The following is a 26,365-nucleotide window of genomic DNA, read 5'->3' on the forward strand; positions in this document are numbered from 1 at the left end:
ACATAGGCAGAACTGTTTTGCAAAAGGATGTATTTGTTCCTTCCATCCATGCCTCCCTAATAAGCAGATCATGCTTTTTTCCCTTAAATTTTTATTACTAATTTTAAAATATGCATGCTTCCCCCAATGTTGCAGATATAATTAAAGCCCTATTATGGTTGAGAATGCCCCAGAAGTAATGAGAAAGAGCATCCCTACCCATTGCCTTAGCAACTACATGCCTTTCCTGATTAATTACAGATGCCAATTCAAAACTCTACACTAGCTGAGCTGGGTTCTAATTCTGCTCTACCACCAATCATTGTTCTGGATTTGAATAAACCACTGCACTTTATTCCAAACCCCAGTTTAGCTACCTGTACATTGAAGCAAATATATGCACCACGTGCCTTCCAAATTTAAAACCATCATATGCTAAAGTACTTCAGAATAAAGCAAAAGGACTTCCTAGAGATTTCCATAAACAACTTGTAGAGAGGAAATGACTTAATTGTATCCCATGTACTTTAAATGATACCATTTTAAACTAGTTTTTAACCAAAGCAGAAAACAGAATTTGAGCTCTGTCGCCAGGCCTCAGGGACTCTTCTTTTGCCTCTTGGAGATGGTCTGAGCCTGGCCACAGGCAATTTTAATCTATCCCCATCACCACAGTTAGCTACCATGGAGACTCAGCCCTTGGTCAAGTCAATCAGGCCTTGTACAGAGTAAAACGACTCTGAAGAGACAGCGGAATGAATCTGGTTTAGAAGTCACATAAACTGAGCAACAAAACAAATAAAAGACAGTAGGCTGTAAGAGCATGGAGCTGCATCTCCTTCTACATAAAGTCAATCAATTAGCGGTAAATTGTTAAAACTTTACCATTTGGTTTGATCCTTTTGCAGCCTCCAGAGCCTCCCCCTGCAGCAGCCGGCTATGAACTGTGTTTCCACTGGAAACAGGCCCTGGCAGTCCAGTGCTTTCCTCCCCCTCTATTTTCTCCTCCCTCGCTCCAGCTAAGCTTTAATACCTGTGTAAAAGCAGACTCTACACTACTTGGCGACACACACAAGAAATAAAAATCCATATAACTAGGATTCTAACCATAACCCCGTTTGCCTACATGGTATTCCCATGATGCCCAAAGACACAGGCGTGTTTGGAGGCTGAAATGTAAACGGGATTATTTATTTGCTGAGCATGACAGGAGGAAAAATAAAATGCAGTGCTCCAGTCTTCACAATTAGAACTCAGTCAATTTATTGTCCACTGTCAGGGTGCTGAATTTCGATCTATTCTTTCAACATAAAACACACACACACACACACACACAAAGCCTGAATATGAAGCATACAACAAAATCTATTACACAGAAAGCAGGGAAGACATATAATAAAGTCTTTTTCTGTCTACAAGGTCATCCTTCTAATTCATGGAATTCATTTAATCCTGAGGTCCAATTCAATGTGTCCTCCTCTACAAATAAATCCATACAGGTTCCTAACAAGAGCCCTAATAGTGGATTCAGAATGCAAATGAGAAAAGCAGCCATAATATAGACACCAGGAAATTGTTTGGGGGCAGTGGTAAGCACCACAAAAGAAGCCATTTTTCTAAGTATCTTTTAGAGGACAATAAACTGCTTTACCCAAAAAATTAAACTCTAAGCAAAAAATGAAACTAATAACATGTGCTAGAGGTTAATTTTCAAGGGCTTGGAGCTGTAATTTACCAACCACTTCCTTCATTAGCGGCACCAACTCGTCATTAAAGACTTCTCCAGACTGTGCCTTCCATTGGAACTCGTGATTCACGTGACTGGCAGAGTTACAATTATTCATCATTCAATCTATAGTAACTGCTCAGCAAGAAGGACCAAGGCCTGACTTCATCTTTGTATTACCTGTGACAGATTTTATGAGAAGTTACAAATATTTAAAAGTCCTGCTGCTTAACCTGATGAACTAGGGACACCTCAATTTTCCCTGGAAGGGAACAGACATACAGAATAAACTTGTACGAGTGGGAGAAGAAGGTGAGGCAGACTGAGAGTAGCACGGACATATATACACTGCTGCTGCTGCTGCTAAGTCACTTCAGTTGTGTCCGACTCTGTGTGACCCCATAGACGGCAGCCCACCAGGCTCCCCCGTCCCTGGGATTCTCCAGACAAGAACACTGGAGTGGATTGCCATTTCCTTCTCTAATGCATGAAAGTGAAAGTGAAGTCACTCAGTCGTGTCCGACTCTCTGCCATCCCATGGACTGCAGCCCACCAGACTCCTCCATCCATGGGGTTGTCCAGGCAAGAGGACTGGAGTGGGGTGCCATTGCCTTCTCCAATATATACACTACCATGCGTAAAACAGACAGAGCTCAGCCCAGTGCTCTGTGATGACTTCGAGAGGTGGGATGGGAGAAGAGGGAGGAGCAGGAGGGAAGCAATATATGTATACGTGTAGCTGATTCACTTGGATGTACAGCAGAAACACAACATTATAACACAACTACCTTCCAGTTAAAAAAATAAGTCACACCCCACATTAAAAAAAAATTATCATGGTTATTACCTTAAAATCTTGCTACAGTAAAAAGGAAGCAAAAACACTTTTCAAAACAGCAAAGAAAAATGTAATCATCAATTAATAAAATGCTAGGAAGTCTCAGTTCACCTTTCCATCTCATAAAAACATTTGATTTTGTTCACTAACAGAAAGACCAATGATATATGTAATATGTCTTGGTATACAGGAGCTCAAGTGTTAGAATGCTTGTGTCTGTGAAATGCGTTGTGCTAATACTACATACAGGAGAAGGCAATGACACCCCACTCCAGTACTCTTGCCTGGAAAATCCCATGGACAGAGGGGCCTGGTGGGCTGCAGTCCATGGGGTCGCTAAGAGTCAGACACGACTGAGTGACTTCACTTTCGCTTTTCACTTTCATGCATTAGAGAAAGAAATGGCAACCCACTCCAGTGTTCTTGCCTGGAGAATCCCAGGGATGGGGGAGCCTGGTGGGCTGCCGTCTATGGGGTCGCAAAGAGTCGGACACGACTGAAGCAACTTAGCAGCAGCAGCAGCAGCAGCAGCAATACTACATACACCAGTACATTCACCAGTTGAAGCATTAATCTGTGTCTCTTTCTGTTCTGAGAAAGATTTATTATGTGTAAGTGGTTACTATCAGCTGAACTGTGATACCTAAGGATATGTGAGAGATTTTCAAGTGACCACTCAAACACACGTTTCTGTGGTTATCCACATTTCACTGATAATTGCTCGGCCAGGCCAGCAGAAGCCATGCCAAACCCTTACATCATTTTGGTGCCCTAGCTTCCGCTCACATTTCTCTGGACCAACTGAGTCACAGCAGGGGCAGCTCTTTCAATCTCCAATATTCCCTGTGTTCTGTTGATTGCATCACATGAAGATGCCACCTTTCCTAATATCCCAACACAATGCTGCTGACTGTGGGGTGGGATTTCAAAAGCCTCACCCAAATGTGGCTAATCCCAGTCAAGGCCCCACACATGTTATTTGCCACAGACTGCCTCATTTTTGCTTCCTACCACATCTCATTTTCTTTTTTTTTTTTTTTTTTTTTCACATCTCATTTTCTTAAGGACCCTTCTTCAAGCAGGTAAACATGACCATCTCAGATTTCAAGACATATGTAACATTCAGCCTATGGCTTTGGGCTTTTGTTATAAACTTGAAATGGCCTTCCCAGGTGGTGCAGTGGTAAAGAACCTGCCTGCCAACGCAAAAGGCTTAAGAGAGGTGGGTTCAATCCCTGGGTCAGAAAGATGATTCCCCTGGAGAAGGAAATGGCAACCCACTCCAGTATTCTTGCCTGGAGAATCCCATGGACAGAGGAGTCTGGCGGGCCACAGTCCATAGGGTCGCAAAGAGTGGGACACGACTGAAGCAACTTAGCACATAGAACAATATATGCTGCAACTGACTTTTAAGGACCCTTTCAGTTTTCACATCAAGTTCTTGCTGGACATCTAGTCTTTATTCTTAATAAAATCAGAATGCATAGTAAATGTACACTTAATTACTGTGTACTTAGTATAATAGTTGGGTTCTTTAGCAACAATAAGTCACCAAATTCTCACATTGATTCTGCAACAGGGGTATTATCATGCCCACTAAGCAGATAAAGAAACTGAGATGCAGAGAAGCTACATAATTTGCCCACACTCACACAACCTATAAAAAGTGTCAGCATATTGTGAAGCCTCAACTCTTAGTTGACACATGGTAGGGCTTCCCTAGTGGCTTAGAGGGTAAAGAGCCCACCTGCATTGCGGGAGACCTGGGTTCAATCCCTGAGTCGGGAAGATCGCCTGGAGAAGGAAATGGCAACCTACTCCAGTACTCCTGCCTGGAAAATCCAACGGACGGTGGAGCCTGGGAGGCTGCAGACCAGGGGGTCACAAAGAGTCAGACACTACTGAGCGACTTCACTTTCCTTTATTGCTTCTGCACTGAACAATTTTTTTATTAAGATACTATAATCCTGGTATCTGCTTTTGAAGGGAATTAGACATAAGGCTCCCCTGTTTAACATCCTTCCACAACTGATACTTGCAGAATAAAGTACTAACTCCTTGATCTAGAATGTATACACTTTCTCAGCTGCCTGCCCTTCAGCTTCATCACAATGCACTCATCCCAACACATATTTTGCTGGTGGGGACTGACTGTACTCTAACTTTTCATGTTCCCTTATGGTTTTGCACACTTGCAGAGTCACATCCCAAAACATCCTCCTCCATTATGTCCATCTGGCAGGTTCCCACTCATCTTTCGTGACTCACTTTGAGCCTCTCCTCTCTGGGCATTCATCCCTGAGGCCCCGCCGCAAGAGAAAAGGTCACCCCCACTCCTGTTCTCCCAGGCGTCCTCGTCACACGTCTAGTATGGCTATGGAAGTTTCACATTAAAACTGTTAGTCTCTCCAGCAGTGAGATCCTTAAGAACAACTATTTTCTCTGTCATCCCTTTAGCAGTACACATGCTTCAAAAAATAAGCAAAGATGGCATAAGTGGCATTATTGGAGTTGAACAACATCACCTAAATATAAGCTCGGGAATTCCAAGACCTTGTGGATGGCAAGACTGAACAACCAGGAAGATGTTATTTACAGAAAGTCACATCTATGTCTTAAGAGGAGTTTTAAAAAAATATATATATACACTCAACATGGAACTCTCATTGTACAGCAACTAGACCTGTTAGCGTAGGTCCAAAGTGTGAAGGGCACGATGCTTGTAGGACCCTATGAACAGCTCAGTGTGGCTGGAGTGGAAGGTGAAGTGGCCAGAGGCAAGAGAGGCAGAGCTAGGTCCTGGAGGCCCGTATGCGATGGTACAGATTAAATTTTGCATGAATGGTTTCCTAACCTTCATGGTTCAGATGACACTTCCTCCATCAAGCACACTGTTTTCCCATCTGGAGGAAGCCTCCCTCCCTCCTTCATCTGCTCTTCTGCACGGACACATGTTAAGCGTCCAGAGAACTAGCCACCTACTTCTTCCTTTGTACAAGGCTTACCTTACCTGCTGAGCATAAACTCCTTAAGGGCAAAGTCTAGATCCTTTTTCAGGCCACTTACAACCCAGAACACAGCCCAAAGCCTAATACATTGTGGTGTGAAGAATAACACATTCCCTAGGTTCTGAAACTACTTTATAGTAAATTCAGTAGAGTCTATAAGCATGAAAACCAATTTATGATTATATATCACTGCTAAATTTTAAGACAGATTTCAAATAAAATTTCTCTCTGGAATTCCCAATAGTCTAGATCTTCATTTGGGCACACAACTTTGCACAACTAGCCATCTTGTTCTTGATGACACACACATGAAGTCTCAACAGTCTCTTGTCTAGGGTACGTTGTAAGGTTGTATTTGATTCACAATAACTTCCATCAGAAGCTTAGAAGAGATTTCAGATGTATCCTACTGAAGATGTTGGGGAAGAAAAGGGTTGTGTTATGGGTAAGAGTGATGTGCTTGTGGGGACAAAGAGGAGATATAGTCTTCAGTGAGAAAAAACGTTTAAAGTCATATATTTGGTCATAAACCACAGCTTAAAATCTACCAATTTTCTAGAAGAAAAAAGAAAAACAGTAACACAACCACACACCCACACCACCCGGCACCAGGCAAAGCAACACTCACTCTCCCAGCACATGAGCAAAGGAATCAACAGGGAAATGATGTTCCTGAAGCTTCCCTTATAGACCAAGGACAGTGTAAGGTGCAAGCTAGATGTGAGCATTTTAATCCGAATCAGAGCTCGCATCATCATGCTGAAACATTTCACCGAAGGTATAACCTTCAAACGTGTATCAGACAACTACAGTCATTCCAGAATCATGGCATCTACTACAAGGACACAGCCTCACAACAAAATAAAACCAATATTGCCTCCTGAGCGTGAACTGCTGCCTTGTATTCTAAAGTATGCTTTATACTTTGCAGGTTATTTTCTGGGAAAATTTCAAAATACATAGACTTTGCCCTGGATTCTACTATGAGAAGGAGCAGAAGATGGACATTTCTTACTCAAGTAAATGGTTGAGAATGGGGGTCCATGGATGAGCCCATGGTATGCAGCCTTTCTGTGCTGAGACGTTCATCCCAGATGCCACGTCCCTTGGAGCCACACCAACACTAGAGACTTGTAATGTAGGGGATGGATTTCTCAGAGGCAGAAGGAAGAAGCAACCCCACAGCCACACTCACAAAATCATCCTGCGGTATGTCTTCCCCTCCAACCCCTCTACAAGGAAGGAGGGACAGGAGGCAGCTGCCCAATAATGAATATCATCATCAAGGACAACAAACATTTACACAGTACTTCAGAGTTTGAGTCCCTCCATATATATTACTTTAATCTAAATCTAGGTGAACCGAGGTCCACGGGGCGAGTTGACCAGAGCCATCATCAACCAGTGTAAGGTCCGTAGAGGCAATGGACATGCATACAAAGAAATCACCAGAGGCTCAAGTATTCAGATGGTAACAACTAAAAGGCTTTCCTCCTAAGAACTTTTCATCCCATGATTAATTCAAACACCATAAGGTCATCCAGTTAAAACATCAAGATTTTCCATTTCTTTTACAGGCTCACAATTCCTAAGTGCAATTCATAATCTAAAAGGCTCTGCAAATCCAAAGGTTTCACATAACTAGACCTGAAGTAAAATAAGGCTGTAGTCATTATCTCACTGCATCCGTGTTAGTGCCGCTCAGCTGCGTCCAACTCTGCAACCCCATGGACTGTAGCCCGCCAGGCTCCTCTCTCCATGGAATTCTCCAGGCAAGAGTACTGGAGCAGGTAGCCATACCCTTCTCCAGGGGATCTTCCCCAGCCCAGGGATCAAACCTGGGTCTCCTGCATTGCAGGCACCAGGGAAGCCCGTATTAGTTTTATACCACTGCTGTAATAAGTTACCACTGAAGTAGTAGCTTAAAAATTGTATTCTTACAGTTCTGGAGTGCAGAGGTGCAACAGTGGGCTCACTGAGCCAAAACCAGAGTGTCAGCAGGACGGCATTCCTGTCTGGAGGCTCGAGGTGACAGTGTTTCCTTGTGTTTGTTGACTTCTGGAGGCCACCTGCATTTCTTCACCCCAGCCCCCTTCCTCCATTTCCGAAGGCAGCCAGGTAGCATCTTCTGTTTCCATCTCCACACCTCGTCCTCCCACCACAGCTGGGCAAGGTCCCCTGCTCTCAAGGTCCCCTGCTCTTAAACCTTAATCACAAATTTCAAGTCCTCTTTGGCCATGAAAGGTGATGTATTCACGGGTTCTGGGGATTAGAACATGGACATTTTAGGAAGGGGGCATTATTCTGTCCACTATGCTCACTTATTCTGAATATTCAAGGATTTTCTTACAGAAATAGTCATATGTTATGTCTAGAGAAGCTGTCACAGGTCACACTGGGTTTGTTACATGATACATACACATATACATACACACACACACTCCTGTCTTTCTAAAACATGAGAAAGTGCAAATTCTGAAATATTTATTGTCCCTAGGCTTTCAGATAAGTGACTGTGACCCGTACTATGATGAATCTATCCAGTTGGATCTCTCCCTCCTCATCAGGAACTCCTCTGTCCACCCCTGTCAAAGAAGGAATTGCTCTTCTAGTAGGTAAGACACAAAAACAATGACTGGAGTTTAATTATGAGGGAGCAGGGTCATCACACTTTAAAGACAACAAAATCAAGATCTAGTCCCTCTCTCTTTCTACTTTCTAGTTTTACGTGGTTTTTAAGTTGAAATTAGGACCCTTCTTGGGACATGATCATTTCTTTCTCTTCCTGACTTCCTTCCCAAACTATGGCTAGACCAGAGCATATCAAGACTAAATACATATATATTTGGACTCAAACCAAGAGTACATGCTCCAAACCACTTCTTTCCAAAGAGACCTGCATCAAGGGTAATTGGCCCCAGCTCAAGCAATTAATAAAGTGGTATTCTGATTACCATTTGGCTGCTATTGCCTGCATTTATCTTCCCTGGGGGCCCTGAACAGGGACAAAGGTAATTGACAGAACAGATTCAGGTATGTCTGAGATTCTAACATACTATCTAATCCCCACCTCAATTCTTAAAGCACGCAAGTAGCAAGCACAAATATCAGAAAATTTACTTCAACATTCATAAGATGCATTTCAATTATATATATATATATAAAATCTCCCAAGTGTGATACAGACATTTGCCCTATAGGGAATACACTGAACAGACACAACTAGCTAGTCAGTTAAAAAATAGGCAATGGCAGAATTTCTAATGCAACTTCCTGTGACATTATTGAGAGTTTATCTGCTGTAGGCAGAAAAGCCTTTGTGGTTATTGAGGCCATACATAGGAGACCTTCAAAAGAGTATTAGCATTCATTAACAGTGTAGAACTCAGAATAACTCTCAATTATGGTAACATAATTTAACTGGATTTTGTGTTGAGTGCAGCCTAACCCTAACTTGTAAAGTCCACCATAAATAAGCAGCTAAATACTCTGAAAAAAAATTAAATTAATTAAGTACATCCCAATTTCCTCTAGGGCAAGGACCTTGTCTTATTCATTTCTGTACCCCTGTTATCCTCATCACAGTACAGAAAGTAATTAATATATACCTAAAACTTTCTCTTAAAAATCATGCTTACTTTATAGAGTAAATTAAAGCCACATCAAGTGCACAAAGAACATAAAACAAACACATAAGATGAGTCACATTATCCAACAAAAACCTGCTTAGCAGAAGACATTTATGAAAACACTCCCAGACTCTATACACATCTGCCATATAGCCTTTTCACCAGAAATGAATAGTAGTTTAATTTCTACATTTTCAAAGAACAGAAAAACCAGACATGTTGCTTATCCTCAGCACTAAAGGTAGTTGTTATCACACACTGTGCTCAAACATAAAAATATCAAGAAGAGCTAGTGACTTCATTATTTTTCTCCTGAGGCTTGTGATGCAACTAATTTGTGATGTCTTGAAAACTAATTTCTGAACATCTACTTACTGGTTTTCCTAAGCCATCCCAGGTGATGCTTGTTCAAATAGCAAACGCACATACCAAGGACCAAAAAAAATCAATTTCAATTCCCAGGGAGCATGATATTGGTACAGGTCAGTGAACACCATCACTGTTTTATATCGAGATAAACCTGAATCTGAAAACATTCTCAGAGGCAAAAGAATCCTATTAGTAACCCTACCTGACAAATTAAAAAGCAAATGTACTAAAACCTTAAGCTCCAAAGAATGAGACTAATGGCTCATTTATGAAAATAATATTCACGCCAATATAAAGGCTCGAAAATCTTACTTCTTAGTGTTCTTCAAGTGCCTAATATCCACTTGTATGTGTGTGAGTCACTCAGTCGTGTCCGACTCTTTGTGACCCCACAGACTGTAGCCCACCAGGCTCTTCTGTCCATGGAATTCTCCAGGCGAGAATACTGAAGTGGGCAGCCATTCATTCTCCAGGGGATCTTCCCGACCCAGGTCTCCGATTCAGTCACCCTTTAAATGTTTATGGGATGATAATTTATGTAGATAGCATTAAACAGATCCATGAAGTAAAAAGTGAGGTTATGGTCTTTTTTTGGTTTTCCAAATCATGTCATTTTGTATGTACCAAAATGTCATCGTTATACAGAATCTTTTATTCCTATTAGATTCCCTCAAACTTATGAGAAAAAAGTTTGATGTGTACAACCCAGAACTATGCTTAAGGAGGGAAGTGAAGTTGCTCAGTCATATCTGACTCTTTGCGACCCCATGGACTGTAGCCCACCAGGCTCCTCCATTCATGGAGTTTTCCAGCCAAAAGTACTGGAGTGGGTTACCATTTCCTTCTCCAGGGGATCTTCCTGATCCAGGGATCAAACCTGTGTATCCCACACAGCAGACAGACGCTTTACTGTCTGAGTCTAACAATATTCACAAAAGACCAGAAGTGCAGACAAATTCATGAAGAATGGCTACGTTAGGTAACACCACCAGGGCCTCACTGGGGCATATTTTATTTGAGGCACTTTAATCTTGCCTGGTTCAGAAGATAACAGAAGAAAACGTCTATGGCAATGAAAGCCAAAATTTTAAATGTCTTCCTGTGGTGTCTGAGGGTCGGGGGAACTCTCTGGGGGATAACCCGAAAGTAAACTGGGGGATCTCAGGTGGCTCGGTGGTACAGAATCTGCCTGCCAGAGCAGGAAACATGGGTTCAATCCCCAGGCTGGAAAGATCCCATGGAGAAGGAAATGCAACCCACTCCAGTATTCTTGCCAGGAAAATCCCATGGACAGAGGAGCCTGGCAGGCCATAGTCCATGGTGTCACAAAGAGCAGACACAATTGAGCGCACACACACTCAAAGTAAACTACAATATTAGCTCAAAGTTTACCTGAGCATCAGCTAAAGCACGTCCCAGCCCTCAACCTCCAGTCCCACCCTCTTAAACAGATCCATTGCCAAATGGAAATGCTGAGATTAGGTTCAAGGTGAGCAATTAATGAAATAAGAGACACCATGCCTTCTGCCCTCATTTAATTATGGATAATGTCCACAGAAGATTCATTCTGAGGAGTTAAAAGTTTAAAAGGAAGCTAGGATGCCAGAAATTCACTGTGCTAAATGCAGATTTAAACAGCAGTCTCACAGCTAGAATTCTACTAACTGACGCTTCTACCTATAGAACAATCATAACTATGTATACGCTAACAATCTTGAGGCAGTTTAAGGTTTTTATAGTGTTTCTGCATAACAAATTACTCCAAAATTTGGCAGTTTCAAACATTTAATAACTCATGCAGTTCCTATGGGTTATGAATTCAGAAGTGGCCTAGCTAGGTGGTTCTGGCTTGTGGTCTCTCAAAAGGATACAATCAGTATGTTACCAAGGACGGCAGTCATCTGAAGATTTTTACCAGGGCTAAAAACACCCTCTTCCAAGGCTGATGCTCCATGTGGTTGGTAAACCAGTGTTGGGGGTCAGCAGAAGGCCTCCCTGCCTTGCCACAGGAATCTCTATGGCCAGCTTGAGTATCCTCACAACAGGGCAGCCAGCGTCTCCCAGAACGAGTCATCCAAGAGAGCAAGGCACAAGGGGCAATGTCTTTTACAACTTAGCCACACAAGTCACCCACCATCACATCCGCCATATTTCACTGGTCACAGAGAAACACCCTGTAATGTGGGAAAGTAACAAGAGAATGAATAGCAAAAGGCAAGAATCACTGGGGACCATCTTGGAAGCTGGCTTTTACTATCTTAAAATAAGCTTCCAAATGAAAGACAATGCTCAGTACAGTTTTAGAACAGTTTATCATAGCCCTTTTTTTTTTAATTTTCCTTCGCCACACTGCATGGCTTGTAGGATGTTAGGCTTCCCGAAGGGAGACTGAACATGGGCCCTTGGCAGTGAAAGCAGAGAATTATCCACTGGACCACCAGGGAATTTCATCTTAAATATGGTAATATGGGATCCTACTGGATAACATCTTTGAGTGCATGCTCAGTAATGTATGACTCTTTGCGACCCCATGGATTATAGCCTGCCAGACTCCTCTGTCCATGGGATTTTCCAGGCTAGAATACTGGAGTGGGGTGCCATTTCCTCCTCCTGGGGATCTTCCCAACCCAGGGATCGAACCGCATCTCCTGCCATCTTCTGCATTGGCAGGTGGATTTCTTGCCACCATGCCATGTGGGAAGCCCTAACTTCTTTGAGGGAGACATTTAGTAAATGTCTATTGAACCAAACTAATCCCAACACATTGCTCATGTATCATTTTGTTCACCTGCCATTAAATTCTCAGTGTTATAAGGCTCACTTTAGTATCAATATTCCTGACAATAGTGTCAATATTATTTAAAAGCAGATATTCTGGATTCTCAAAACCAGAGGGAATCAGAATTTCCATGGTCAGAGAATCACAGAACTAGGAAGGATCTTAAGAGGTTGTTACCTAATTTGTTGCAGTGAAACGATGGGTCCTTGGAAACCCACTGTACTTTTCTACTTTGGTTTTTAATTTTTTTTTTCATTATGGAAAGTTTTGGGGAAAAAAAAGAGGTATACTAACCCAATACATTCACTTTGCAGATGAGAACAACCTCTCAATATGTAAAGAAATTGACCTATTCAATGCAACTCTTTATACTGGAGCTCACAAAGGAAAAAAAGAAGGATGAAACAAACCTTTAAACAACATTTTCTCATCAATGAGACTTCAAGCAACTTCATACAAAAAAATTATTCAGCAACCTTCTTTAGCAAAAGTCTGTCGCTTTATGATTACATTAGGGTAATAAGAGGCAGGTGTGGCTTGTGAGCAAACAGCACTGAAAAACTGAAGCATAAGTTTTACGTTTGTCATTTTCTAAGCTGGTGTAATATAGTATTACTGGACCTAATCCTGATTTCGAGTTTCAATTTGTGAATTTTAAAAAAAATTCTATGGATAATGTTGATACTGAATATAAAATAAGCTTTTCTGGAAATAAGGAGAATTAAACCCTCCCAAATAAATCTATTCTTATCACCCAGGCACCTGGTCATTATTTTCACCTTGAAATTGTCGGGAAAAGCTAAGGTGGGAAGTTGGCACGGGGTGGGGGGAGCAAGAAAAGGGCACAGCTCTTATGTGGACGAATATTATAAAGCACATTCAGACTCAGACGGAAAAAACTCAACAGAAAAAGAACTGGACTTCTGATAATGCTGCTGTTGTCAAAATGGAACAATAATAATGAATGCGTGGTACATGTCAGAAGCAGTCCTCAATATTATTAGCAACAACCTCTTCCAGTTAGTCTTTACAAAAATCCTTCAACAATTGTTTTACAGAGAAGGAAACTAAGACTCAGATTAGGAAAGGTACCAAAAGTAACCTACATAGTAAGTGCCAGAGCTGGGATTCAAATCCCAACGCAGCCGACTCAAGAAGCTACATCTTTAAGTGCTGTGCAGTACTGCCTTAAAATGCATCAATATAATCAGGCAGCCATGGTGTCTGATTCCATCTTAATAAGGTGGCCTAAGATGGAGTTCAATAACATAAATGTTTCTTTTGATTGGGGGAAAAAACTAATGGTATGATTTTGTGGTCATGCTTGTAGCTGTAACACAAGCACGTAAAAGGAACCATTTCTTCCTCAACGCTATGAATTCAAACCTACCAAAAGCCAAGTGAGACTGGCAATTTCGACAGTGCTTCCAGTAGAAAAAATAATGAAAGCTGGATATGAGTTCTGCATATAAATAGCTACAAAGAAATATTTTAAAATACAGAAACTTTTTTTCAAATCTTCTTGACTATATCTGAACTGTTCTCTATCACTTATCAAAAACGCTGACTTCCAGTCTTCTCTCTAGAAAACTCTGGCCCCATGTTGCTGGTAGTGTTTCCAGACCTTGATATCTCCAGGCCCCCGTTCATCATAGAAGCACAACCAGCAATGGTCCCAACTGCCATGGCTCTCACAAAAATGCTGCACAGATTTAAAAAAAGAGCACTGCACAAACACTGTATAATGAACAAGCCGCTTTTAAATTCTCAGAGGGACCAAGCTAATTTTAAAAATTATGATGTTTGGAAAAATACAATAGTAAACAGATATAAAGACCTCAAGCTTAAAAATAAAAAAAATAAAAAAAGACCATTGAGTTACATAACCAACTTGAGTAATGCATTGAATTCAGAATCTATGTTACTGAAGTACTTGTCCTGAGACTTCATCTGGGCCAGAGAAGAAACTCCACCACCTGAGGCACATATCACATATTACTGTTGACAGTCAGACTTGAGAGGAAAAAATGAAGTCTGAGCAGAAAGCTCAGGGAATTTTTTCATACCCTGAGGTCCACTTAACCTAACAGAAAATTACTTTTTTGTTACAAAATGGAGGAGGGGAGGAGGAGATCTTAAATGGTTTAAAAAAAAAAAAGAAATGTATTCTTTACTTGCATTCACGTAACTAAAAGGGTGATACCTGCTGGGATAATTCAGCATATTCAATTATATGATTACCCACTGAGCACTGACTACCCATACCCACAGAACAGAGAGGAATGTATTTGCCTTTTCCTGAATGGAAGGAAATACTCAGCATCATTACACATATCTCAATGGTATAAGGAAACACTTCCTTTCCTGAGACAGAAGTCTGGTCTGTTGCCTCTGAGCATGTGCATATGTGTTTTAACATCCACCACTTCTACACATGTACAGTTGTATGTATGATTATGTCATATTCACATATATTTGAGAATTCAAAAAAACAGGAAAAAGATCACTACACCCATTTCTCTTCTGGAAGAAAAACAAAGCTAAGTGACATCTGTCAACAAGGAAGCCACTCCAAGCAGCACTCTGATACAGTGAGAAGGGAGGATATAACCTTGGCCTCTTGGCTCCTACTTACAAACACACCTCCCCGACTCTCAACATTTTAAAGTTGACAATGCCTCTCATGTTTGATTGGGTGCTATTCTCACCCTAATTATCCTAGCTATGCACAAAGTCAGATGCACTTCTTTATAAACACTTTTAAATTTAAAAGTATAACTCACTTGTTTTCTGAGAATTTTAGAACATTCAAGTGAATGAGGAGCTAAGGGGAATTGCAAAGGGGGGAACGGCTATTCTGACTAAAGTCAAAAAGTTAATGCCAGTCCAAACCAAGGAGGCAGCACACTTTTCCTATCAAGTCCCTGAATGATGACAAAGTGTGGATATGGGTCCACACTTCAGCTTCCACCCAGGAAAACCATTTCCTGTTGCCATGGGTTACAAGGATGAGTCACTTGCAGCCCTCCAGACAACTTGAGAGATGTCTTATACCAATGTCAGAATTAACAAAATACATTCCTGGTAATTAGTAGTGCTCAGCAATACAGTCTATTAAAATATCAAAAATATCTATTAATCCCTTGAGATGAAAATGTGGACTTGAGGTAAGTAAACTTGAGGGATATTTTTCCTATTATAAAACAGATAACATTCCCAACCTTTCATTAAGTGATCCATATAAACATGCAATCACAAGGAGAAAACTGTTTTAGGATCAATGTACTATAAATAAGAGTAATTTATGTCTTGTCACTAACATACCTTTTAACCTCAAATCACACTGGCTTAGTCAGAACAGGCTTTATATTAAATCTTTTACATACACACACACACACACACACACATATGCAATCACATCAAAACACTAAATGTCCAGGAGGGCAAGCCATCTCTTAAACTAAAGAATAACAACAACAAAAATGAACATTTTATTATACATACAATTAATTACCCATTCAAGTTCCAAGCAGCGTGCTAGGATCTTGTAAATGTGTCAGGAGCAACCCACCCAACCCAAAGAATGCCAAAAATCAGAAGTCAGGTGCAAGCAATCACGTAGGCCCATTACTACCATCAGCATTCACTAGAAGAAAACGTTGTAGGGAAAAACATGCTTTTCAGATATCACTGGCAAGGAGATTTAAGTCTTTTGTAAATATTCATCTGAACTGCATAAATACGACCCCAGATCCAAAAAGTATTAGGTACAGATTTAAGCAGAGGAAAATCCATTTAAAACAGCTGCAGCTTCTTAATTGGCTAAAAACAAAGACACTGTGAGGTGGCGTGGCAATATTTATCTTTTCTTGGTTTCAGTATAGTTTCCATTATACCAGTAGTTTCTCTTCTTCTTGATTGATTCTCTGCTCCAAGATCTTTTATTCCATATTAAAAGTTGAATTTAAAAACAAATGTGCAGACAAAGGAAAAGAGGCAAGGGGGGCTCTCTAAAAACTGAGACCTTTTTCTGTATAAACTATGACCACGGCTGAACAGTGGAGGAAAATCATAGCTGAACATTGTTTTCACCCCTGAAATATTTTGACCTCAGGAAAACTTGAGAGCGTAACAAGTAGATCTTTTGAGAAACAAAGGAAATCCATATAAATCCTATTTCTGGTAAAAATTGAAGTCATCCTTTTCTCCCTTTGTTTTCACATGATACAGACATGTTAAGTTTCAAAGAAAAATAAAACCATGGTGAAAATCACTTCAACATAAACAAGGTTGAATGGGTTCTATACTACATAGGGGTTCTGTTTTCAAGTAAGTTTTAACTTATACCTACCCAGTATGGTTATACACATGCTAAGAACCAAAAGCAAAAATCTCATTTTATTGTATTTTCATGTCTTCAGTACTGAAGTCTGAATCTAGCTATGTATTTTACACTAGAGTTGCTACGCCTTTTCTATTCTTTGGCAGGTCCCAATGTCCTGGCCCCCTACTTGGTTTTCTTACCCAGCCTGGAGTTTTGGAAACAAGCCTCTGAACCTTAGTTATGCTCTATCGACTCATTGTAGGGACTAAGAAGCGCAAAACTGAATGAGGTTTAAAGAGGAGATAATTAAGGCAATAGAAGTTGCATGTTCCTAATCAACTGGGAGAAGAAAACACACCTGTCTTTCGGTTCTCCTAAAATTAAATACCAAAGAGGGAAGAGTCTATCAGTCTAAGAGGGAAGTTCCTCGAAAAGAAAACTAGGGGGTTAAAAAAAAAAAAAAAAAAAGAACGATAGATTTCTTTACACCCATGGCTTATGTGGATTTAAAACATAAGCAGTCCTTACAATACACGTCCTCCTGCGAGCACGGAAGCGAGCTGCAGAACTCTGATTCTGACATACAGACGCCCAGCTCAGAACGCATTTCTGCAGAATCAAGGGAGATCAATAGACTCAGGAAACAAATATGTTGATGAAGACGAGTCGGGAAACGACCAGGTTGAGGTGGCCACGCTGCAGGTTTCACCGCTCTTCCCATGTTGGCAAACCAAAGGTTACAAACCATTCCCCTTTCTTTTAAGAGGGAAAGGAGAAAGGGAAACGAGAGGTGGAGGGGGGGGAAGAGATAAGGAAGGGAAGATAATGGAGCCAGCGATGAGAAAAGGAAGAAAGAAATGGGAAGGGGGGGGAGAGAAAGAGAGAAACCCGGAGAGGGGCGGAGGAGTAGGAAGGGGAGCTATGATGCATGGACGCTCGCCAGCCACCCAGCCGAGCGCTCCATCGCCCCCCAAGCCTGCGTCCCTCGCTCGCCCGTCTGGAGACGCGGGGCTCCCCGGTACCTCCGCCCTGGGGCTGACAGCCCTCCCCGCGACCCCCGCATGGCGCACCCAGCGCCCAAATGCCCAAAGTAGCCCGCCGGAGCCCAGCCACCCGAGCCCGCCACTCCCTGGACCGCGCTGGCCGCCCACCCCCGCCCCTACTTCTCCCCGCGCCCCCATCACTAGTCTCAGGGAAAAAGCCAGCGAGAGCGCAGAGATGGGAAAAATCAAAGGGGGGGGGGCGACCAAGAAAAAATTATATACATATTATATTATACAATTATATATAATATATATATTTAAATAAGGTGCTCGTGGGTCCTGGGGGAGCAGCAGGGGAGGAGACCCGTGGAAGACACCTGGGAAGGAGCACGCTCTTGCAAATACCCCGGGCTGCGTGGGGCTGGGCGATTGTCCACAAAAGGAAGTTTGGAGGGAGCGCAGCCGTTTGCCAGGGGAGAGGACGAGATCCGAGCGTTACCTGACTGAGGTCAAGCCGGCGGGCCGCGGAGATCCTCAGGTTTGCGATCCTGAGCCACTTGATCAGGTTACTATGGAAATCGTCTTAAGGAGGAGGGCGGGGGGGGAAGCCAGCAGCCAGGCACATCCTCGTCACCCCCGAAGGGAGCCGCCGGGGCCGCCGAGCGCGGACGCGGGACCGGGCGCGGCGCCTCTGCCGGCCCGGCTAGCTCTTTCTTCGCTCCTCGGCCGGGCCGCGCCTCCCCGCCCCGCGCCGCCGCCGCCGCCGCCGAGCAGCCCGCGGGCCGAGCGAGCCCTCCGCGGCGCGCAGCCGGGAGCGGGAGCGCGAGCGAGCCGCCGCCTGCCGGCCTGGGCGCCGGGCGGCGCTGTCTCCCGGCCGCGCAGCTGGAATTTAAAGAGACAGGCGCGGCGCGAGGTCGGGGCCGCGGCCCGCGAGAGCGGCACACCGGGCGCCCGCCGCCTGCGCCCCCGCCCAGCGGCCCGAGCCAGCCCTGCGAGAAAAGTTTTCTGCGGGGACGACTGGGGGAGCGCCTGAAACCGGCCCCGGCCTCCTCTCCCGAATGCAGAACACAGGCTGCAAGCAGAATGATAGGGATTTTTTTTTCCCCTCCCTGGGAGACTAGCGGGGAAATGATTTGTATGCTCAACAAGTCATGCACCTATTTTCAGCAGCGCTCGTTTCCGTCCTTGTGCAGCGACTTTTTTCAATGAAAGCACCAAGAGACAAATGGAGGGGGTCACTCCTCCTTTTATGTCAGACTCTAAGCGGAGCCGCATGGGTTTGGAAGGAAGGTGGTGGCGGGAAGATATAGCTGTCAAATATCTTGAAAAAAAAAAATTTTTTTTTTTTTTTTAAATTTTTCTCCTCCTCTCAACTAGCGAAGCACCTCCCTTTCCCTTCCCTCCCAGCCGTGAAGAATACGCATGAAGGTAGAATCCAACCTCTGGTCCAGCATTATCCGACAAATTACATTCCTGCAGGCACCTTTTCTCTACAGCGATGGATGTGTCTATCAGAAAGAAACATCTAGTCTGGCTGGCCCTCTTCAATGCCTAGCGGAAAACCAGTTTTCATTGGGCAGTTCTCACACTGCTATTGTAAATAAGGCTCAGATTTGTGGTATTCCCAACATACAGCCCAGGCAAAATGTGTTTATAAATTACATGGTTTAATGCCACCATGGATGTACGAGTACCAGAGAAATTATGATCCATTTATTTTACTATTCTAACCACTACCTTTCACTGCTTTATATATAGTAAACAGCCACTGTGGTACAGTTCCACAATGTACAATGTACAATGCACAAGGTACAATGGGGAATGAAAAGCAAGGGGATAAAAAACTAGGAGACCCTCCCTGTGGTCTTGTCCAAATCAATCAAGCAAATTTCACAGTTACCCTTGCAAAGAGTAGCAGATACTCCATAAACAGGGATGGCACTCTATCGGGTTGGAAGAATGTATTGTCAGAAGGACTGAATCCAGTCAGTCTAGATTATCAACAGCTTGTGGGCAGGAGATATGAATCCTTCTCTTAGGCCTTACACATTCTCAGAAGCCCAGCACTCAGCAAGGATGCTACATTCTAACTCAAGAGTCTTAAGTTTCTTCCCTGTCTCTCCCTATGGACTTACCTCCAGTACTGACACCTGTTCCATGCATCCATCATGCTCTCTTTTACCCTGCTTCCAGAGTGAGCCTGCAAAAAACAGTAGTCTTATCTAAATCCTCCCATAGTTCCCCATTTCCTTCAGGGAAATAACCAAATTTTTTTACTGTGGCATGGTACAGGGCTTCTCAAACTTTATCATGCATCAAAATGATAACCAGAAGCGCTTATTAAACAAAGATTTCTAGGCCCTGTATTCCTGTTCAACTTTTCCTCTTTAATGGGTCTAGGGTGGGGCAAAAGAATCTGTAGTCCTGACAAGATCCCAGCTGATGCTGTGCATCTGGGACCCATCCTTTTAAAACCATCTTTTATGATGTAGCCCCTGCCTGCTCCTCCTGCTTCATCCTTTACACCTCCCCTGCATTTGCTAAGCCGGTCAAACTTACAGATGCCATGCTTTCTCAAACATTCACTGGTTTCTGCCAGAATTCCTTCCCCCGCTTTCCCCACATCCCCCATCACCTAAACACTCGTGGGTCCCACATCTGAGTTTACACCACTCCTTGTGCTGCCAGTGCCCGCTTTTCACACCTTAGGTATAACAACTGCACGTTTGTCTGCTTCCTCACTAGACTGGCTGTGCTAAGGGCAGGGACGATAGCTTACTTATTACCGCATCCCCAAGTCCTTAGCACACTGGCCAAGATATTGCAGCTCAATAAATGTGGAGGCGGATGGGGAGAGATAAGGAGAGGAAGATGGACACCATTTTTCATTGTGATGATGGTAAAGACAAAAGACCAAGTGACATAAAGGAAGTAGTAATTCCCTGGTGGCTCAGTTGGTAAAGAATCTGCCTGCAATGCAAGAGACCTGGGTTTGATCCCTGGGTCAGGAAGATCCCCTGGAGAAGGGAATGGCAACCCAGTCCAGTATTCTGGAGAATTCCATGGGCAGAGGAGTCTGGTGACCAGAGGTGTCTGTGGGGTCGCAAAGAGTCGGACACAACTGAATGACTAATGCACACAAGAAAGGCAGAGGGGGGAAAAATAAGAATATTTCTGAACTTCTAGCATGTATCAGATGCTGGGATAAATGCTTTGCGTGTCTGCTATCATAAACAATGTTTGTATCTCCCCAAAATTCGTATGTTGAAACCTAATCTGCAGTGTGACAGTATCTGAAGATGACGACTTTGGGGAGGGCATTAGGTCATGAGGATAGTGCCTCAGAAGTGGAAGTTAGTGTCTGTGTGAGATTCCAGAGAGTTCCCTCGGCCCTTTCTCCACAGGCGGACACAGTGAGAAGATGGTCATCTGTGACCCAGGAAGCTTGTCCCCACCCAGCACCAAATCTGGCTTCTTGATCTTGGACTCAGCAGCCTCCAGAACTGTGAGAAATGAACATTTGTCATTTAAACAACCTTGGATATTCTTGTTAGAGCAGGCAGATACTCTTACCTCTCCTATTCCTCAAAGCTACCCTGCAAGATAAACATTACCCAAAAGCTCAGGCGAGGAAAAGTGAGGTCGCTTGCTTAACATCACACAGCTGTTTGGTGGCTCCTGTGGAGCAAAGGGAGGGAGCTTATGCTTCACTGCCAGCACCACAAAGACAGCTTACCACAGGTATGATGTGTTTAATTTATATCTAAATATTCATGGGTTTTTGTTACTTTGATGAATGCCGCTTGATCTCTCACTCCCCTTCCTATTAGAAGGGACTCTGCCTCAAGGGCTGAGGCCTCAGAGGCTTTACTGATCCTCCCGTGACTCAGCGGTCCACCAAGGCGAGGGGCTTCTCTGACTGCTGGATATCATCTCTGTGAGGCCGTACTCAACCTATGTGTGGTATCCTTCATGTTATATAAATTTGTAACCAACCAACCAAACCAGACAGGTAAACATCCATTATGGTAACAGGGCCAGAGTTCTTCACTTGCCGTTCTTTCCACTATACTACATTTTATATTATAATAGAGGTAAACATTAACTAGCAAGGAAATATGTGAATATTAAAGGTATGATAGATAAAATTATTTGTGCTCCCTCTTTTATATTTAACAGAAGTGAGATTTTTCAAAAAGTAGATTTTATAGACGTTTGCGATAAGGCTTCAATGAAAAGTTCAGCTAATGTGTTATAAATAAACCAACCCTCAGAGCTCATAAAATGAGTGTAAATTTGGGAACCATACAATGACAGAATAAATTAGTACCTTTTTATAGGAATGTTCATTTTCCATGAATGTTGTGTCCTTTATGTAGGATTATGCTAAAATCATGACATTCTTACAGCTAGAAGGTATCTTTAGGGCAGTAGTTCACATGTTAGCTGCATAGTAGAGTCACTTCTGGAGCATTCAAATAACTCAATGCCCATGCTGCACCTGGAAGCAATTGTATCAGAACCTCCAGGATTGGTATCCAGGCATTAAGAGTGCTGAAGCCCACCAGGTAATTCTAATGGACAAGCAGGATTGAGGACCACGTCTGAGACGATCTGCAGCAGACTCCAATCATGGCCACTCCTTAGAATCACCTGGGAAATATTAAAGGCCACCAAGCCCAGACCCACCTGTAGAGATTCTGATTTGGTTTAGCTGGGGCCCCGTCCTTTCTGCAGCTAAGGCAACCCCAGGGGATTCTAATGTTGTGCTCTGTTTGAGGATTATGGTCTTATACCAACGGTTCTCAACACAGAGTCCTCAGAACAGCACCAGAGGCATCACCTGGAAACCTGCTGGACATGCAGACTCTCTCACCCCAGATCTGTCGAGTCGGAAATGCTCCTGGTGGGATCCAGAATGTGGTCTTTCCACAAGTCCTCCTGGTTACTCTGATGTGCACTAAAGTGTGGGACCACTGCCTTACAACTTGGGCTTCCCTCCTGGCTCAGTGGTAAAGAACCCGCCTGCCAATGCAGGAGATGTGGGTTTGATCCCTGAGTTGGGAAGATCCCCCTGGAGAAGCAACCCACTCCAGTATTCTTGCCTGGAGAATTCCAGGGATAGTGGAGCCTGACAGGCTAGATAGAGTCCATGGGGGTCACAAAGAGTTAAAGACAGTTGAGCATGCATGCACGCACCAACATGCCTTACAACATGGTATTAAATGGCATCATTCTCCCTTGGAATTAAGAACTCAGCGTTACCTTCAGTAAGCATCTATTGAATCCCTACCATGGTGGTTCTAACAAGTTTCCAGGTCATACTGATGTTGTAGGATCAGGGATCACAGTTTGTGAACCACTGTCCTATTATGTCCCCAGCCCTGTAACTAAGCATTAATAATCCTGAGATTTGTTTTCAAAAGGAACCTGTCCCAAAATAAAACCAATGTGTATGGCTCCATCAAGCTTATTATGATTATTCTTGTACTTATTCCCTAAGAATCAATAAAAAAAAGTAAGGAGTCATGTAATACATACTTTTTAACCTACTTTGAATTACCAGATCAGAAAAAACCTTTGGCATTCAGCACTAAAAGCTATGGGCACCATGTTAATGAATGTGATTGGAAAAAGTTCCTGTATTGGATTGCAGAAAAACCCCAGGAAAAAGAAAAGAAAGAAAAGACAGTCCCTATCTCCTCAAACCAAAGCACCAGATCCAGGGCATAAGAAAACTGCTGGTGAAAATTTTGCCCTCTCTGGCTACACATATGAGCCGATTTGCCTTCCCAAAGAGGCTACTCTTCTTCCTGTAATTGCTTGAAGAAGAAAGAAAAACCTGTTCATTCTCAAAAAGCAAAAAAAATAAAAAATAAAAAACTTCTTAGTGCCTTGGTGTAAATGTAGCTGTATAAACTTGGTCCATCCTAATCCACAACGTTAAAAGAACCCCCATTCCCACAGCCTGGGCTGCTTTCCAGGGAAAAGCATAGAAGTGCAGGTCACTGAAAGCAAGCACTGTGTCACTAATCTTTGCCTCTAGTCAGGCAGCCAAAGAAAACCCCCAACCAGAGCACTCAAAAGAAGACACCCCGGACCATGAAATCTCCTTTCATCCTTTTAGCTGCTTGAATTGATTTCAAGCTACTAACCTGGATCCTTGAGGGAGGATCTTTCGGGGATAAGCTTTTTATTTTTTTATTTTTTAATAGTATGAGACCCTGCTTCTACTTGGCAATTGCTTTTGAAAATTTCCGAAATAGACTGCTAAACTGCATTTTCTTTCTGAGACTACTTTAGGATCAATGGCATTTCTCTGCTTTAACAGATGAGAGCTCCAGGGAGAAGATCCTGAAAGAGCTCCCAGATGCCTGCCGAAACCTCGGGTGCTGAGTTACTGACAAGAGAAAAGCCTTTCTAAGAGTGAGCTACCAGCCTGTGTTTGCCTGTGCTCTTTCAAATAGCCACATTGTTAATTACTAAATCGGCCACTGAACCACTTCCTCTCCAAAGGTCTTAAAGTTTGAATGAAGTCTCCTCCTATCAAGGCTGGAGGAAATAATAGTCTCCACCACACAGCAAAATGTCACCTAGATTTCTTTATTTTAAGGCATATATACTTAAGTAAGCAATGCAGCTCTGAGAAATGTAACTAAGTTGCCTAGATGAACAGCAGGAAGTGGCCTTTAGAAATATCATTTGGGAGGGAGGGAACTGTAAGGGAACTGATGAAAAGATGATGAAAAGAAAGGGCATGTAAGAATAGTTGGGAAGGGAGTTGCTGTGAATGGCAAGACAGCCTTCATTGGGAGACTGTCAGTTTCAGAGAAACAGCTGGGATGTTTCATTAGGGAGTAGATTTCTTTGGGAAAAATAATAAAAAGCTCAATTTTCAAATCAGAGGACTGTTAAAAATAGATTACTACCTGAATTTGAAAGTAGCTGTGAGGTTACATAAGAGAATATCCCTGTTCTTAGGAGATTTCAGCTGACGTGACACTGAAACAGCTATAAAAATAATAATAATAAGTGCTTATATAAGAATAAAAATGTTTCTTATTCTTATATAAGAATATGAATGTCTTATCTTTATATAAGAATAAGAATATGATCATTTAGGAGGATGGGATTAACATATACATACTACTATATATAAAATAGATAACCAGCAAGGACCTACTGTATAGCACAGGGAATTATACTCAATATTTTATAATACCCTACAAGGGAAGAGTCTGAAAAGAAATATATATATACATATATACATATATCTGAGTCACCATGCCATACATCTGAAATTAGCACAATATTTTAAATCAACTACAACAATACTTCAACTTTAAAAAAGTTTAAGACTTATGTTTTATATCCGGAGAAAGAATACAAATGTGATGAACATTAATGAAAGGTGTATGTAGGTGAATCTAAGTAATTTGTAATAGACGTATAACTTCTCTGCAGATTTGCAACTTTTTCAAAACAAAAAGTGTAATTAAAAAAGAAGAGATTAATAAAATTTCTGCAAAGTAAGTGACTCAAAGGAACAATACAAAAAGAGTTTACAATGAGGATGCTGAAAATAGATTCTTAGTCTCTTCTAAACACCATTAAGAGATTGGCAACGTGTTCCCCTCTCGTAGGACTAATATTGTCATTAGAGATGAGGCAAACACATTTTAGCACATCATATCTTGCAAGTAATCAGCACACTAGTCTGTACCATGGTGACCTTTGAATATTCTGCAAATTGATTTCCAAGTCATTCCTGTTCCTTCTTGTTTATAGCCTTGGTTACCTAGAAGACAATGAGCAAGACTGACCAGCTGTGAGGCCTGCATTTCCTGGCTCATCAGCACTCAGTCACATTTCTCTCTCTCCCAGAGGCCTCATGACAACACTTATGGATGGTCAGGAGAGCTGCAGCCCCGAGAACCTTCTGTATGGTCAGATTTAAGAGCTACAAGCAGCTGGGTGAGACCCTCAGAGGTACCCACTACAACACCAGGACCAGTAGATTTATACTTTTCTGTATTCCAAACTAAGAGTAGAATTCTAAACCTTGCTTCGCAGGGGCACTAGTGGTAAAGAACCTGCTTGCCAGTGCAGGAGACACAAGAGACCTGGGTTTGATCCCTGGGTCAGGAAGATCCCCTGAAGAAGGAAATGGCAACCCACTCCAGTTTTCTTGCCTGGAAAATTCCATGGACAAAGGAGCCTGGTGGGTTATAGTCCACAGGGTCTCAAAGAGTTGGACACAACTGAAGCAACTTAGCATTCAATGTAGAGTGAACATAACCCTTGAAACCATGATATGTCCAGATTATTCACGTATTTTCCTATCATTAAATCATCTTTACCTGTTGTTTTCATGAACTTTTAACCCATAAAAATGTCCTTCCATGTGCTAAATCTTCATGGATGCTGACCCCAGTGACCCATGCTAAGGTTTCCTTAAAAATTCTTACAAAAAAGCAATCCCAAACCCTGAATCACACCCAGATCATTAAATAAGAAGTCAGTACCCATCTTAAGCTTTATGACTTAGAGTTCCCCAGCAGACACATATTCCTACAAATAACCAACTAAAATGGGATCAAAATAAGCCCTGTATATTCAGTTTCTTCAAAGCAACTTCCCTGTTTCTGTTAGAACAATCCTAATTTTCTAAGTGATGAGGAGGAGATAAGATTTTGATTTCCAGTATTTGGTCCACCCTGATGCATAGAT

The 26,365-nt window shown here is 42.5% G+C and overlaps 1 protein-coding gene and 2 long non-coding RNA genes across 6 annotated transcripts in view; 1 reads left to right on the forward strand and 2 right to left on the reverse strand.

Annotated features, from left to right (window-relative positions):
• Positions 1–18,256, reverse strand: part of NAV3 (neuron navigator 3) — a 908,237-nt gene extending 889,981 nt beyond the window's left edge. The window contains exon 1 of one of the 2 annotated variants that reach the window (XM_044941915.2): positions 18,135–18,256. The gene's annotated coding sequence lies outside the window, so the exon portion shown is untranslated. The remainder of the gene's footprint in view (positions 1–18,134) is intronic. The other variant, XM_044941916.2, reaches the window with a different exon arrangement.
• A 2,738-nt stretch (positions 18,257–20,994) lies between these two features.
• On the reverse strand, positions 20,995–22,145 carry LOC123333356. The gene is made up of 2 exons (XR_006550691.1): positions 21,966–22,145; positions 20,995–21,138 (listed from the first exon to the last, which is right to left on the reverse strand). It is a non-coding gene; the product is annotated as an uncharacterized LOC123333356 (long non-coding RNA).
• LOC123333355 lies at positions 21,134–26,007 on the forward strand. 3 transcript variants are annotated; one of them, XR_006550690.2, is made up of 5 exons: positions 21,134–21,376; positions 21,466–21,647; positions 23,967–24,061; positions 25,424–25,609; positions 25,709–25,766. It is a non-coding gene; the product is annotated as an uncharacterized LOC123333355 (long non-coding RNA). The 3 variants fall into 3 exon arrangements; XR_006550688.2 differs by having other exon boundaries at positions 25,424–26,007; XR_006550689.2 differs by lacking the exon at positions 21,466–21,647 and having other exon boundaries at positions 25,424–26,007.
• Positions 26,008–26,365: the final 358 nt, after the last annotated feature.

This window comes from Bubalus bubalis, chromosome 4 (assembly GCF_019923935.1).
Source record: "Bubalus bubalis isolate 160015118507 breed Murrah chromosome 4, NDDB_SH_1, whole genome shotgun sequence".
Taxonomy (NCBI): Eukaryota; Metazoa; Chordata; class Mammalia; order Artiodactyla; family Bovidae; genus Bubalus; species Bubalus bubalis.